This window comes from Rhinolophus hipposideros (assembly GCF_964194185.1).
Source record: "Rhinolophus hipposideros genome assembly, chromosome: 11".
In the NCBI taxonomy this organism is placed as follows: domain Eukaryota; kingdom Metazoa; phylum Chordata; class Mammalia; order Chiroptera; family Rhinolophidae; genus Rhinolophus; species Rhinolophus hipposideros.
Genome location: NC_138057.1, coordinates 71,626,269 through 71,640,230, shown reverse-complemented (window position 1 = coordinate 71,640,230; position 13,962 = coordinate 71,626,269). Strand labels below are relative to the sequence as shown.

Sequence of the window (13,962 nt, the reverse complement as noted above, 5' to 3'; positions counted from 1 at the left end):
TGGTTTAGATGAGTGCTTTTGAAGTCTCACAAGTGGTGGAGTAGCAATCAGAAGCTTTGCTGTGTGCTTTAGGAAATTCACTTGTTCTCTCTGGGCATGAAGTGTTCCTGGCCAGGAAGTAAGGGGGTGAGGCCAGGTGATTCCCGAGGTCCAACTGTAAAGGTTGGAGTCTGGAAACTGTTTTGAGGTGAAGGCAGTCAGGAGAGGGACCTTCCGCTGAGCGTCATAACAGTGACACCAAAGTCTCAGGGCTGGGAACACAAAGTCAAGCCCTTCTGTCCTAAGTGTGGAGGCAGAGCAGTCACCTGGCTGGCATAAGCTCAAGGTCATATGGCAAGTGCAAAGCAGAAACTAGAATGAGAAGCGGCTTCTCTCTAGCGCTTCAAGCCTGGGATCTTAACCGTCATCCTTTACGGATGCTGACCTGTGCAAATGTATTTATGAAATGAATGAACGAAGTATGATGTTTGGGGAAAATGATCCCTGAGCCTTTTAATAAAACAGCTAGACTTTTGATAGACTGGCTTCCGATAGTGCTAAAGGCCACCACCCTCAGGCATAGCTGGTGGGAATAAGAACTGCTGCAATCTTTCTGGGCAGCAATTTGGCAAAATGTAGCAAAAGCTGTAAAACATGTCAGTTTTGGCCCAGAAACTCTAAATGTTGAGCTCCCCTCTAAGAAATAATGAAAGAAGGATAATTTATGCATTAGGATATTCATTGCAGCACTGTTGATAAAATTAGATGGGCATATATCATTTTCACAATAAAAAAGTAAAATTTGTTCTTTACAAACAAAATGCATTATTTTACTTCTTTAATCCCCTTGGAATGAAAGATTTAAAATAGCAATAAACACGCATTTATCTATTTAGGTATAGTATACTTTTAAAACTTTTGAAAATTAAATTTAGAGTCCTGAATAACAAGAGAAAATATTTATGTTCTAATGTTGAAAAAACAAAAAGTCAGACTAGAAAATTATAAATGTGTTATGACCACAATTATGTGAGGATTAAAAAAAAAGTGCTGACAATATCAGGAAGGAAATGCAACCAAATGTTAGCAGTGATTATCTCTAGTTGGCAAACTTATGGACAGTTCTTATTTTTTTATACTTTCTTTTAATTTCTAAATTTCCTATCATAAACATTTATTAAAATTAGAAAAAGGAAAAAAAAAGTCCTTGGAGGACGGGAGAAAAAAACTACCCCATATCCTATAGGTATCTCACCCACAGCACTGTGCCAGAGCCCCCAAATTAACTAGTATTTACTGAGTACCCACCAACGACCCACCCGGCCACGGTCACTATAGAAAGGAAATGACGGCTAAGTCCCACCCTGAAGGCTCACATATACCATATATATATTCTTTGCTTGGCAAATAAGCCAGACCTAGATGATATCCTTGCTGAAGGTGGAAAGTAATAAGGCTGTTTGCTTAATCAGTCAGCAGAATCAATGAGTCCACTCCCGCTGGACTGACTTTCTCAGACTTCCCTGAGAGACGCCACAGCCCAAACCATTTCGGGTGTCCCCCTGGGAAGAGCAAATTTCAGGGATGCTTTACAGCCCAGGAAGAAAACTGTTATCCCTTCGTCTAAGCATTGAATGCAAGAGATGCAGAGGCTCCTTCTGAGGCTGGGAAGGAACCTAACTGGACATGTGGCCCCTGGGGACCCTGGGCAAGACAGCTCACATCTCCAGGTCTCAATTTCCTCATCTATAAAATGAAGCCCATAATGACAACCTCAGGGCTACTGTGAGGCTCAAAGAGAAAGTCAGTCATGTCATGTCTCTAGGCCAAACCTCAGTTACCTCAACTGTAAAACTGAGTCATTATCTTCACTCTCAGGGCTGTTAAAAGACTAAATAAGACGGTGAAGACAAACGGTGAACACACCCAGTAAGCATGCTACATACGGTGGCCATGACTCTTATTGCTGGTAGAACAGAGAATAGGATACATAAATGAATCCTAGGCCTCAACTTCCTTATCTGCAAAATGGGGCAACCAATTCAGTCCACAAAGACCAAATTCATGAACGGTAGCTGAAGCTGCAGCTGGCACTGGCACAAGTAACTTAAACACGGATGGCTGCTACGGGCTCACTTTGTGCTTATAGACGTGCAGGTCCCATGTTCCTGCACTGAGTACAAAGCCCGCTGACTCAAGGCCAGCAGAACCGGGAAAGCCTGACATTATCCTGTCAACCCCCCTAGTGCAGGGTGGACACTGGGGCCCAGAGAAAGGCACACACTAGCACAAGTCACCCCTTACTTTGTCAGTGGCAAAACCAGGACCCAAGCCCGGGCCTCTGATGCCCACTACACCCACGGCTTTTCTCTGCCCTGCCCTTAATTGCTGATGTGGTCCCAGGCATATGGCAGGGTGGGGAGGGGAGGGGAAGCTGGAGAGCAGCAGGAACCCAGCCTGCCTGTGGTCTCCAAACTCACAAACCACATCAGGCTGAAATTTGACACACGCTCACTCAGTTGAAAGGGAGAAGATATTTTTACTTAAAGTCCCCCAGCTGCCTAAACACTGGTGTCTTTCTTTCCCTCCCTCCCAAAAATACATAACTCCTGGGACCTGCTTTTTCCTGCTTCTGCCAGTATTTTCTCAGGGAATAACCATGGGGCAGGAGGGTGCCCACTTTTCCTGGCTACCCTAGAAAGCTTTCCAGAACATGGGCTTAAATGATGAAAGGAGGGGGACTGGTCCTGGCTGGGCCCCCATCTCACTAAGTGACCTTGGGCAAGTCTTGTGTTCTCTGAAATGGAGGTAAAACTGATCTGCCCTCTGGAGTCCTGGTGACAGCATAGAAAAGTATGAGTTTACAAACAGCCCTGCGAGGCCACTTCAGGACTCTCAGCGGAAGACTAAGCTCCCCAAGCCGTACACACTGACTCACGTCCATTGTCACAGCCACAGCAGAACTCCTCCACCAGTTCTCACATCAGGACTACACGGACCCTTCAGGAGAATGTTTGCAATGATTAAGAGCTATATAGTCAGAATTCTGGAATCCTGGCACCATCACCTATAGCCTCACAACTCGAGGCACATTATTTAGCCTCTCCACACCTCAGTTACTTCACCCATAAAAGTGGGTAATAGTACCTATCTTACAGGAATGGTTGTGAGGAATCAATGAAGTAATTGTCACAGTGCTTGATATACTGAAAGATAGCTTTTTATGATTATCATGCAGACCAACACCCCCCCCATGTTACAGATGAGGAAACCGAGGCCCAGAAAGCTGAGACTTGCCCAAGGTCACTCAAAAGAATTAAGACTACAGCTCTAGTCACAAGTCAGTGCTTCTAACTTTTCTCAGTTCTGCAGTCTCGAATAAGCAAATATATACTCCCAGAGACTGTAGATTTAGGCTGTAAAGTTTTCTTGAAAACCAGAGACCAATGCCTCAGCCAAAGACTACAGACCATACAGAAATCATCTCTATGACCTGGCAACTTTTCATGAAAGACCCAAACTATCCACACAAAGTACGGGGAAGTGACCTACTTGCACTGGATGGCCGAGAAGTGTGAAGGCGTCCAATCAACAGATTTTGCTTGTAATAGTTTGGCACAAGTGCACACACAGCTGTTGACAGTGGCCACCGCTGGGGGAAAAAATAAGGTTTGGAGAGATTCGGGTCACTCTATACTTTCCTCTATGTTTGAATCTTTAACAATATTTTTTGCCTTAAAAATAATAAAAAGCAGAAAATAACACAGCAAAACTCAAAATAACTTAGCAGCTTTATCCAGTAGCTATAAAACTATTGTCTGCTTTTCGATGACATTTATAGCAGGTTCTGAGATCTTCAGTCAGGCTTCCGGAATCTGCCACTCTGATCCATGCAGGGCCACTGCTCTCCTTCAGACCTACACGCTCTTTCCTTTGACCATGCGGCAGCCTCCTGGGGGGGTCCCCCCCTCGCCTCCAGTTTAGCCCTTTCCGATGAACCCCTTACACCAGCCACCAGATTGAGAGTTTTTATCATTGCCCTGGCCAGAAACCTTTCTCAACTCCTCACTGGCTTTAAAATGAAGTCCAAACCCTTAGTTTACAATCTAGTTGCATCTTTATTTACAGTCTCAACTCCCACTACTCTAGCCACGTAGATTGCTCAGAAAATTTCAGTGCCTTTGCACGAGCTGTTCCCGTTTCTTTAGTATGTCTTTTACCTCAATACTTCTATTTCCTGGGAAACTATTACTCATTTCTGAGGCCTGAGTCGCCCAGACAGACTTAGTCACCACTCTTACAGGCTGAAGTATATATCTCAGTATCACATAATTATGTCAAACCCTATAGAGGGGAAGCATCTTGAGGACAGAGAGCTTTGTCCTCCGGCGAGGGCCCTTGGTCCATCACAAGACAAGGCAGTAGCCCCCAAAGAGTGCTGAACAAAGGAAGCAGGGAGGAAGGAAATGCCATGAGAGGCAACCCCCCCCCCCCCCCCCCGCCCCGTAGCCCCCTTCCAGAGAACTTTCCCAAGTTCGCCTTACTCCATAATAAAAAAAGACTATGGAAAATTCTAGAGTTCCCTTCCCTGATTCACACGGAAACCTTCTTTGCTGCTGAATAATTCACCGTGGTGCCAACCCAAGCTCCCCCCAGCTATTTACAATTTCCCTGGCATTTACAAACAGTGAGGCCCCAGAAAGGAAAATGGAGTTTCAAGGGAGCTAGATTGCCACTGTCCGCCTTCCTGTCCTTCCTCCTGCCCCAAGCCTCTTCCCCTAACATCCATACCCAAGACACCAACCAGCACCCACAAGTGTGTGTGGGGGGGTCTCAGGTCCCACCAGATAAAAGGAGTCTGCCCAGGGCCCACTGGAACTGGGCTCCAGCCCTGCCCCTTTCTCAGTGTGACTGCGCCTGTGACAAATCCGCAGGACCCTTCAGTTCTCTCCGTTGTGGAGTGGAGTCAGACTTCAGCAAGCTGCGTATGGTCACTGTAAAGTGCAGTGCAGCAAAAGGTCATGGTGCCTGGTCAGAAATGTGGTCCTGGGAGAACAGGGTGTGCAGGATCAAGTCTTAGAAAAGCCCCCTGAGGCCAAACAAAGGCAGGAGGCATCTCCCCAGAGGCCGTGGCTTCCACAAAGCCCTTGTTACCCCCAGCATAGCCCTGCCTGCTTTTGGCTGTTTAGAGTCCTGCGTGTTTTAAAGATTCTCCTCTCTGCTCTGAGGAAGGTGTGGAGGCAGGATAAAGGGTAGCTGTCTGGACAGATGAGAGGCTACAAAAGATGTCCCCTGCCCACCCAACGCTTGCAAGAACTCAGACTTGCCCTCGGGCATGGCCCAGAGCAGTCAGCCCACACTGGATGAGGGGAACCCTGCTGTAGTCAGGTTCTGGGGTGATGGGGCAGGAGAGAGGATGGGGACGATGGGGAGAGAGACTGAGACTGCAATCACTGTCTTCAACTCTGAAAGAAGTTTGCCTGTGAGTCAGGGAAGGGGACAAACACTGCAGGGTGGAGGAGACAAATGCAAGCAGATTTCAGACGAGTACAAGGACAACTTTCTAACAGTGCTGGGTCCGGAAAGAGGAGGGAGGTGGACGGCTCCTCGTCGCCCAGGGCGAGCAGGCAAAGGCATTACTAGCCTGGAGTCTAGAATCCGTGGAGCAGACTCCCCAGTGGAGCCAGAGGCCACACCGCGGGCGGGCGGGCGACTACCTGCACGGCCGGGTCAGAGGACCGAGCGCTGGGGTCACCCTGGGCCCAGCTCCAGCAGCCGCGGGGGCGGGGGCAAGGTTAGCTCGGATGCTGGCAGACAGCGGGGGCCTGTGCGTGGGGGCAGGCCGCCCTCTTCTTCTGCCCTAGCCCCCCATCCGGCCCTCCTTGGTCCTTTGGAAGACGGGCTTCCAGAGGTGAAGGAGGAAGCCCTTCCACAGCGATGCGCCCGTTGCCGCGCCGGCCTCCAGGTGCTGGCGAGCTCGGACCGCGAGGGGGGAGAAGGAGCCAGATGCCCGGGATCCCCAGATGCCCGAAGTCGTGGCCGACCCCTTCCCCTACCTGCTGCTGCGGCGCTGGCAAGGGCGGCTGCTGGGTCCAGCGGTGCTCAGCTGGTTCCGGGCCACCGGGCGGGCGCACTGCGGTCGCTCGGCCAGGGTGGGCAGGGCGCGGGCCGGAGCCGCCCTCGGGGCGGGGCGGCCGGGATGGGGCGTAGGGGGAAAGGGTGGCGGGGAGGAGCGCCGGCCCCTCCCCTAGGCTGCCGGGAGAATGGCGACTCTGCTTCCAGGCTAGCATTCTTCCAGGGCACGGCCTGTCACTTTACCAGTCCCCTCGCTACTTGCCCAAGGAAGGCATCAAGCTTCCTGTTTTCTATGCGAGGAAACTGAGGCCCGGAGCAAGGAGAACTGCAGGAGCCTGGTGGGGAGGGGCGGAGCGCCTGGGCTGGGCTGGGGCCGAAGAGCTCAGTTTGGTTAGGCAGAGTGCCACGTTCCACTGGGACCAGCTGAGGCACATTGCAGCTCCGGTGACACCCTCCGACTTCAGGAGGCAAAGCCCTCTGCGGGTGAAATGGGCTTCCTACAAAAGCAGGGGAAGTAGGTGTGCAAGCAGCCCCTAGACCCACTGAAGGGAATAAGGAATGATGATTCCCAACTTCATTTGAAATGAAGAAACAAGAAATGCCCAAGTGCATGCCTGTCCTTGTGTTAAAGCAGGAGCTTTGCAGTCAGACCGCCTGGGTTGGAACCCCTGACATTACTAGTCCTGCAACTTCAGGCAAATGACATATCAAAGTCTCAATTTCCTCATCTGTAAAACGGGCATAATAATTGCGTCTTATGGGGCTGTTGGGAAGACTCAGTGAGAGATTTAGCACAATGGCAGGTATTGTGGGTTCTCTATAAATGGAAGTTCTTTTACGCGTGATGGTAGATCATTATTTTAGGTGATCAAGCAACTCCACATTGTCAGGGAGATGAATGCAAGTCACTGTAAACAAGTGTAGTATTTTACTTAAATCTCAACAGCATCTCACATGCATTTGAGAAATGAAATTTGTGATGGAGCGAGACCTAGGCCAGCCTCCTAAGCAACCTGGTGCAAACATGGGTTCCCCGGACTCTAACAGCTGCTCTGCGGCCCAAGTGGGGACTCACAACAGGCGACTGGACCAGGTGACCAGGATAGCCATTCCCCGCACAGGTGTTGGTGGCAGACCCATGTTCAGCTGGGTAAATCTCCTTCTAACACAAGGTGAAATGTACCAAGTCAATAATTGCCAGGTGCTGGGGAGCAGAGTCAGAAAAGCAGAGAAGCCAAAAGCACAGGACTCACTTCCTGGTTTTTCCTGGTTTTCCCATTGAGTAGCAGCCAGGGGAGCCATAGGGCCTGGGGAATCCCAGCCTGGCTCTTCCTCCTGCCCCGTCTTTGTACAACACTCGGAATGACAGGAACCATTTCTTAAACACCTCGTGCCATGCTCTGGGCTTTCCAGGTGTTACCAACTTTCACCCCCCCCCGCCCCCCCGCCCCAAGCACTCACACAAGGTAGGCATTACCATGTGCAGTTTTCAGATGAGGCCAAAGCATACAGGTTAAGTAGCTCTCTCAAGTTCCCCTCAGGTGACACCACACATGCCTGAGTCTTTGGCCCCTTCACCTTTGCTCAATGTCCTGTGTCATACTCTGTCACCCTTCCTGACTTGGGAAACTCTGCCTAGTTCCACTTTCTCTCAGAACTAAAACAGGGTGCCCACCCCCCAGGGAGGCTCATGCCCTCTCTCTGCCACTCCCTGCTTTTTCCAGAGGCTGCCGGAGGCCCACTGTGGGGCAGGTGGGGAGAAAAGCAGAAATGCAGACCACTTGGCTCTGAGCTCTTTGATTACATTCTGCGGCTTACACGCGCCCTGCAGTTATCTAACGTATCATTTCCAACCCCAGCAGCTTCTCTCAGACAAAGAGAGGGAAACTTCTAAACCTGTGTCTCCACAGAACTGGGGAATATCATATTGGGATGGAGGAAACACTGGAGAACATCTGGTCGAACCCTTCATTTCAGAAATGGGGAAACTGAGGCCAAGAAAGCAGAGGCTTGTACACATAACCCTGTGATTGCTTCGTTTGGTACTGGGAAGGCCTATAAGCCTCGGCTGTCACCAGACATAATTTAAAATGATGACAATGATGGTGCTGCCCAATACTTACACTGGCAGGCTAAGCAAATTCCCAGTGCTTTGCTTTGCGTCCATCAACACATGTGTTTCACAGCTGGTCTAGATATATCTTGGCCTGACCTTTCAGTCAGGGTCAAGTCTGTCTTTCATGGATGCTTAGAAGTCCCCTCTGCCTTGGTGTCTTATTCCCATTTCTTTCTAGACTCCTTTTTGTACTCTTCTCTCCATTGGGTCTAGGCATCAGTGAACCTGTTTGCCCTGGGTCTTACCTTCAGAGTGAATGTTGTCTTGTTCATGCTGATATGGGTCTCCTCTCATGGAAGAATTCTGATGTATGCTTTTGCCAGAAGACCACCTCCTCCCCAGGAGTGAGGAATTGGGGAAACAAAGGCCACACCCAGGCCATGCAGTAGACTGTTTGGGGGTGCCTGTTCCCCCTTCTGAGAATGCCTCTCCCTACCCACTGGGGTGGCCCTTACTTGGCACTCAGGTTTGTACTATAACCCTTACCCAAACACAGTTGACAGCATTAGGAGAGGTCACCAGACCTAAGCTGAACTATCGGAATTTCTAACGAGAGTTTGGGACATCCCAATTTTGGCTAATTAACTTGGCCTGTGAGGACTGGTCATCTCTGAAAGCTGCCATCTTCCACAGACAAAGCCCATGAGACCCTCATTAAATGGCCAGGTGGGTGTGAAGAAGCTCAGAGAGGAGAAAACTGGGCTGCCCAGGAGAGACTTCTGCATCCGTTGGGCTCTTTTGGATGCAGACCTCTCCTGAAGCTAGCTTCAGAAAAATAAGTTATTAGGGTAAATATGTACTGAGCATTGAATGCCTCATAGCAGGTTCCCAGGAGCAGAGCGAGAGACAGGGATTTAACGCCAAGGATTCACTGAAGGGGCGCTCTCAGGAGGTCCTGGAACACCCCCAGGGGCAGGGATGCAGCTGGCCTCAGAGTCAGACCAGAAGCAGGGCCTGAGCATTAAAGGAAACCCGGAAAGTACCATCTTTCACCACTGTCCATCATATTACCATTCTGCCTCACATCAGACAGGCATCTGTGCTTTCCAAAAAATGGCTTTTACCAGCAATGAGCTGGAGTCTTTGTCTGTGACCCACACGCTAACTTGGGTCAGATGCTGACCCTTGGTCCAGCTGACTCTAGCGAGAGGACCAGGGTCACACTGCACAAACCTGGCTGCTCCCAATGTAACCTGTGGATGGAGAGAAAAGGGGAAGGGACGCCAGGCAGAGAAGACAGCTTTACTGTGCGGAAGGACGCGGTCAGCCTCGAAAGGATGGAAAGAACAAGAACAAAGTTGAGGGAGGAATGGGATAGCATCTTCTGCTAAGGGCACAGAATAAACAAAAGTGTGGAAGCTGGAGGAAGAAGAACCTGAAAGACGGGAGGCGTCTGTGATTGGCTCCAGCCTGAGTCCCTTCAGTGGTGCGGTAGAGCCAGCTTGAACTAGCTTGCAAGAGCTGGTTGTTACATTTCCAGGAATTCTGACAGCCAGTTGTTAAATACAGCCTTCAATAAAAATTAATTTACATAAACTTATAATTAAATACATTATAAAATAAAGATAACAAGTTCTCTAAACTTATGACTTCCTAATTATTTCACTATACTACTACCTATGCTCTTAAGGCTAGTTTAGCTATTTATCTACGTAACAGGTGGAAATACTACCTAATTGTGTGCTTTTGCATATCACTTCCCGATTCCACATTCAGTGAGAGCACACGTAAGCTGACATCAGGTCTGGTGGGAGTACTTACACCACAGAAATCAGCACAGGCTACCAATCAGGCGTCTCTTCTCCCCGACACACCACCCACCGCACATGTTGTTTCAACATTGACCAGCACAGCACTACCCAATACCCTAGGTTCCCCCATTCATCAGTCTGCACTGGAGATTGCCTGTTTATGTGTATATCTCCCTCACTGACTGCTGAACTCAGAAGAAGGAGAACATGTGTTTGCTAGGTTTTCCAACGTATCTCCAGCATCAAATAGTGCCTGGCAGGGAGCAGATGATTCGCAAACTTTTATTGAATTAGTCAGTCAGTAAATGAGGGAAACGACAGGTGAGTTTAGTCAGACAGTGAGTTGGGACACATCAGGACCCAGGAGAGGACTGTACTTTGAATTCCAAGAGCCGCCAATCCTAACGTCCTCTGACTCCCTGGGCAGCAATGTGTTTGTGCCATTATTTGAACGAGAACTTAGAAGTATGGGTTCCATACAATCACTGTCAGCTCAGCCGTAAAACCCACAGTTGATGAATTTCTACGTTGTTGGATTCCTAGCAGGCACGATTTTATGACTGCGCCAAATAAACACGAGTCAGATGCTGGACAGCGTGAGCCTCCAAGAGGGTCACTGATGATGTTACCCTGTAGAAAATTCCCCCTCCATCCGGCCTTCCAGGCTAGATTTTCAAGGAAATGGCAAAAGCACCCAGATGCCCTCTCTCCTTCTACCACTCAGTCCTGTCCGTACCCACACAGCTGGCCCTAGGACAGTGGCGCTCATGAGAGGAAAAATTAAAATTGTAATTGTAACTACCATTTGGGGGGCGCTTATATGCTGGCCACTTTATTATTTCAATTACGCCTTACAACTACCATCTAGATTAGGTATAATCTTCAATTTTTCAAATAAATAAACAGGCTCAGAAAGGAGAAGTAACCTGTTTAAAACTCCACAGGTGGGTGAGTGGTAGACTGGGATTTGAACCCAGGTCTGCCTCCAAAACCCAAGTTCTTTCGACAGCCAAAGTGAAAGAAAGTCAAGGGGAAGGGAAGGGCTTTTCCACACCTCCTGTTCAGGATCAGCAATTATTTAGCTTCATCTTGACAATGGTAGGGCCTGATATCAGCCCCTTCCCTGTACCGTTCAAGCAATGCTTCATGACAAGTCACTGTTTCTTTATATGGAAGGTATTTGGAGTTGTTTGAGAAATGTAGGCCTATTTTAAGAAAGATCGTAAACTGCTGTGCTTTAGAAATAAAAAGTAATTCATAAAACGCCTTTAATACACATGCCAAAAAAAATCTTTGAGGCAGTACTATTTTAGTATTCTTTTAGACCCACATGAGAAGTTTATGTTTTCTCTCTTTTCCTTACCTATTTTTTACTCACTGCTTTTCTAAGTACCAGCTACGTGCAAGCCCTGTGTGTGGGGCTAAAAGCATAGAAATGAGTTTGCCACAGACTCCATCTTTGCAGGGCCTGCAGCCAAGGAAACGGACACTTACAATAGGGTGTTATGGGAGCTAAAATGGAGAAAGCACAGGGGAGGGTGGGATGAGAGGCTGGGGGACACAGACAGGGCCCAAGGAGACTGCAAAGAAGATGAGCCAGGCCTTGGAGGACACCTCTCTGTGCCTCTGTTTCTTGATCTAATCATTGCGTCCACCTCAAAGAGTCATGGGGAAAATGAAATTATCCATGTCAACTACTTGCGCGAAACGTGGGGCATAGAAAGGGCTTGATAAACAGGACCTGGTACCCTTATGAGAACTCTGTAGGTACAGGCCTGGAGGTGTTTAAGATGAATGAGAATGTGCCAGCATGTCTGGAATGCAGGGTCCATGGACTGAGTAATGGAAGATGAAATCAGACAGCAAGAGGACCGCAGGAGTCATGGGTGTCTGCTCTGACCGTTACCTCCTGCATTTATGACAACAATTTCCTCAAATTGAACTGTTCTCACTTCCAGTTCACAGAAGGAGAAACTGAGGCTCAGGGAGGTGAAATCACTTGTTTTGGTTGCACAGCTGGGAAATGGCAAAGCTGGGACGAGAACCCAGATTTCACTCCAGAGCCACTGTCTCCCATGTGGGGCTGAGAGCATGTCAGACTGAAGGGACGGGGGCAGTGGGAAGCTGTCAAAGACTTTCATGCAGGAGACTGAAACTACTGGAGCTGGATCAAAAGGGAGCTTCCGCCTCGCACAGGGGCCCACTGGCCTCCACACCAGCCTGCCCAGCTTAGGCAGGAAGAGCTAGCTTTTGTTCTGGATGAATCAGCCCAGCTGTTTCTGAAAGCCCAGCCCCACTCTTCTGAGCTCAGCCGAGCAGAAGGCATTCAGCTGTCCCAGCAGGTCACCAGTGGGGTGGAAGGGGGCAGTACTTTGTACACTGTACTGCAGCATTTACAGAGTTATATTATCACAACACGGAACAATGGGCTTTTCAAACGTTATGCTATGTCTTGTGCTGCAAGTTGTAGTGGAAACACAATCAGGCCAGGAAAGCATTACCTGCTTTCCATTACCTTAGAATTTGGAGAAAACAAACAAATAAACCACCCACCCATAACAGCTGTTTGGATTAAGGTTTCAGTCAAAAGTTGATCTCCCTTCTCCACTTTCCTTTCCTTCTCTTGCACTTTACTTCTCCTCCTTTTCCTTCTCCCTATTCTTCTGTTTTTCTTTTTTCCCCTCCTCCACTTTCTCCTTTCTCACCACTGTTTCAGCAGTCACCGCACTTTGCTGGCATCCAAATAGCTTTGCTGGAAGAATTAGGATACCCAAATTCATTCCCAGCCTGGCTCTTATAGAGTGATCCTGGGCAGATCACACTCCTCTCAGCCTCCATTGTCTCATCTGCAAACTGGGACAACAGAGGTACTGATTTCTAAGAGAGGTTATAACTGGCTCATAAAATCCGTTTTTCCAGCCCCTGGTTCTGCTGCACTGGTGATATACTGCCCCAACGAGAGCCAGAGGGTGTCTGTCTCGTAAGGTTTAGTAAATTGTCCTTCAAAACGTTTGACTTTAAGTCAAGTCACTCTAGGTTCGTTTTACATCTGTAATTTGTAAGAATGTCTTCAAAAACTCACAGTGCCAATCATTCACTTTGGTTCTATTTTTTCTCAAATCAAAAACACTGACTTGAGAAACTCAATGCCTGATTAACAAGAGGCATAATGGTTCCCTGATGGAGCTTTCCTCTCCTTCTGATGCTCCCCAAACTCCGAGGCTGAAGCCACCCCAGCGGGAGAGAGCAGCCCACACCCACACTCAGCAGGCAATCTGGAATTGTGCTTTTTCCCTGCTGTACCATGCTGCTGATTTGACCCTGACCTCGGACAGACAGATGACCCTGCAGATCCAGGTCCCTGGGCAGGCACCAGTGGTTTGGGGGGCTGTCCAGCTCCTTCCCTGCTTAGCCCAGACCCTGCGCTCACTCTCCAAGGTCCCAGCCTGCCAGGAGCTCCGTATCAAAATTTGTCTGTATATCTGCCCTGAGGGATGCCAAACCTCCCTCTTTGTTTGTCTCCAGGTGCCTTACACGTCCCACTTCAGGGATGACGGAGTAACCTTTAGGTTGTTCACTGTGAGTTACCCCAAGAGGACATTTAAGTTGATCTTTCCCTAGAGCCATAAAACAGTTAAATCTTCAGTGGGCAACCTGTCACTCTTCTGTTAATGTATGTAATTTAATCACGGCATAAAATACAATCAGTACAGTCTGGTTTTACGGGACCCATGAAAGGCAATGGGAACCTCCTGTGCCAAGGGACACAGGTTGGTAAGCTCTACATTTATCACCATCCAGACCAAGTCCAAGCTTCTTAGGCCTGGCATGGGTGGCCACACGTGGTCTAGCCTTGCTTTCTCTCTCCAGCGTCATCTCATTCCCCTCCCCCGCAACCCTGTACCCCTCCGCCACTGAATCAGCCGATGACACCCCAGCAGATCCTGCTTTCGGTCACCTCAACACCTCCAAGCCTCTGTAGCCCGGCTCTCTCTCTAAGGGTTGCCTACTTTGACATTTTTCTCCTGTTTAACTCTTCCC

At 48.8% G+C, this 13,962-nt stretch overlaps 1 protein-coding gene across 12 annotated transcripts in view; it reads right to left on the bottom strand.

Annotated features, from left to right (window-relative positions):
• The window catches only part of GSN (gelsolin), a 100,039-nt gene that overhangs the window by 45,989 nt on the left and 40,088 nt on the right, over window positions 1–13,962 (bottom strand). For 4 of the 12 annotated variants that reach the window (XM_081065666.1, XM_081065668.1, XM_081065664.1 and 1 more), the window contains exons 1-2: window positions 6,036–6,128; window positions 3,532–3,631 (exon numbers count right to left, since the gene is read on the bottom strand). The gene's annotated coding sequence lies outside the window, so the exon portion shown is untranslated. Of the gene's footprint in view, window positions 1–3,531; window positions 3,632–6,035; window positions 6,359–13,962 lie in introns of those variants that run through there. The other 8 variants (XM_081065669.1, XM_081065665.1, XM_081065670.1 and 5 more) reach the window with 5 other exon arrangements.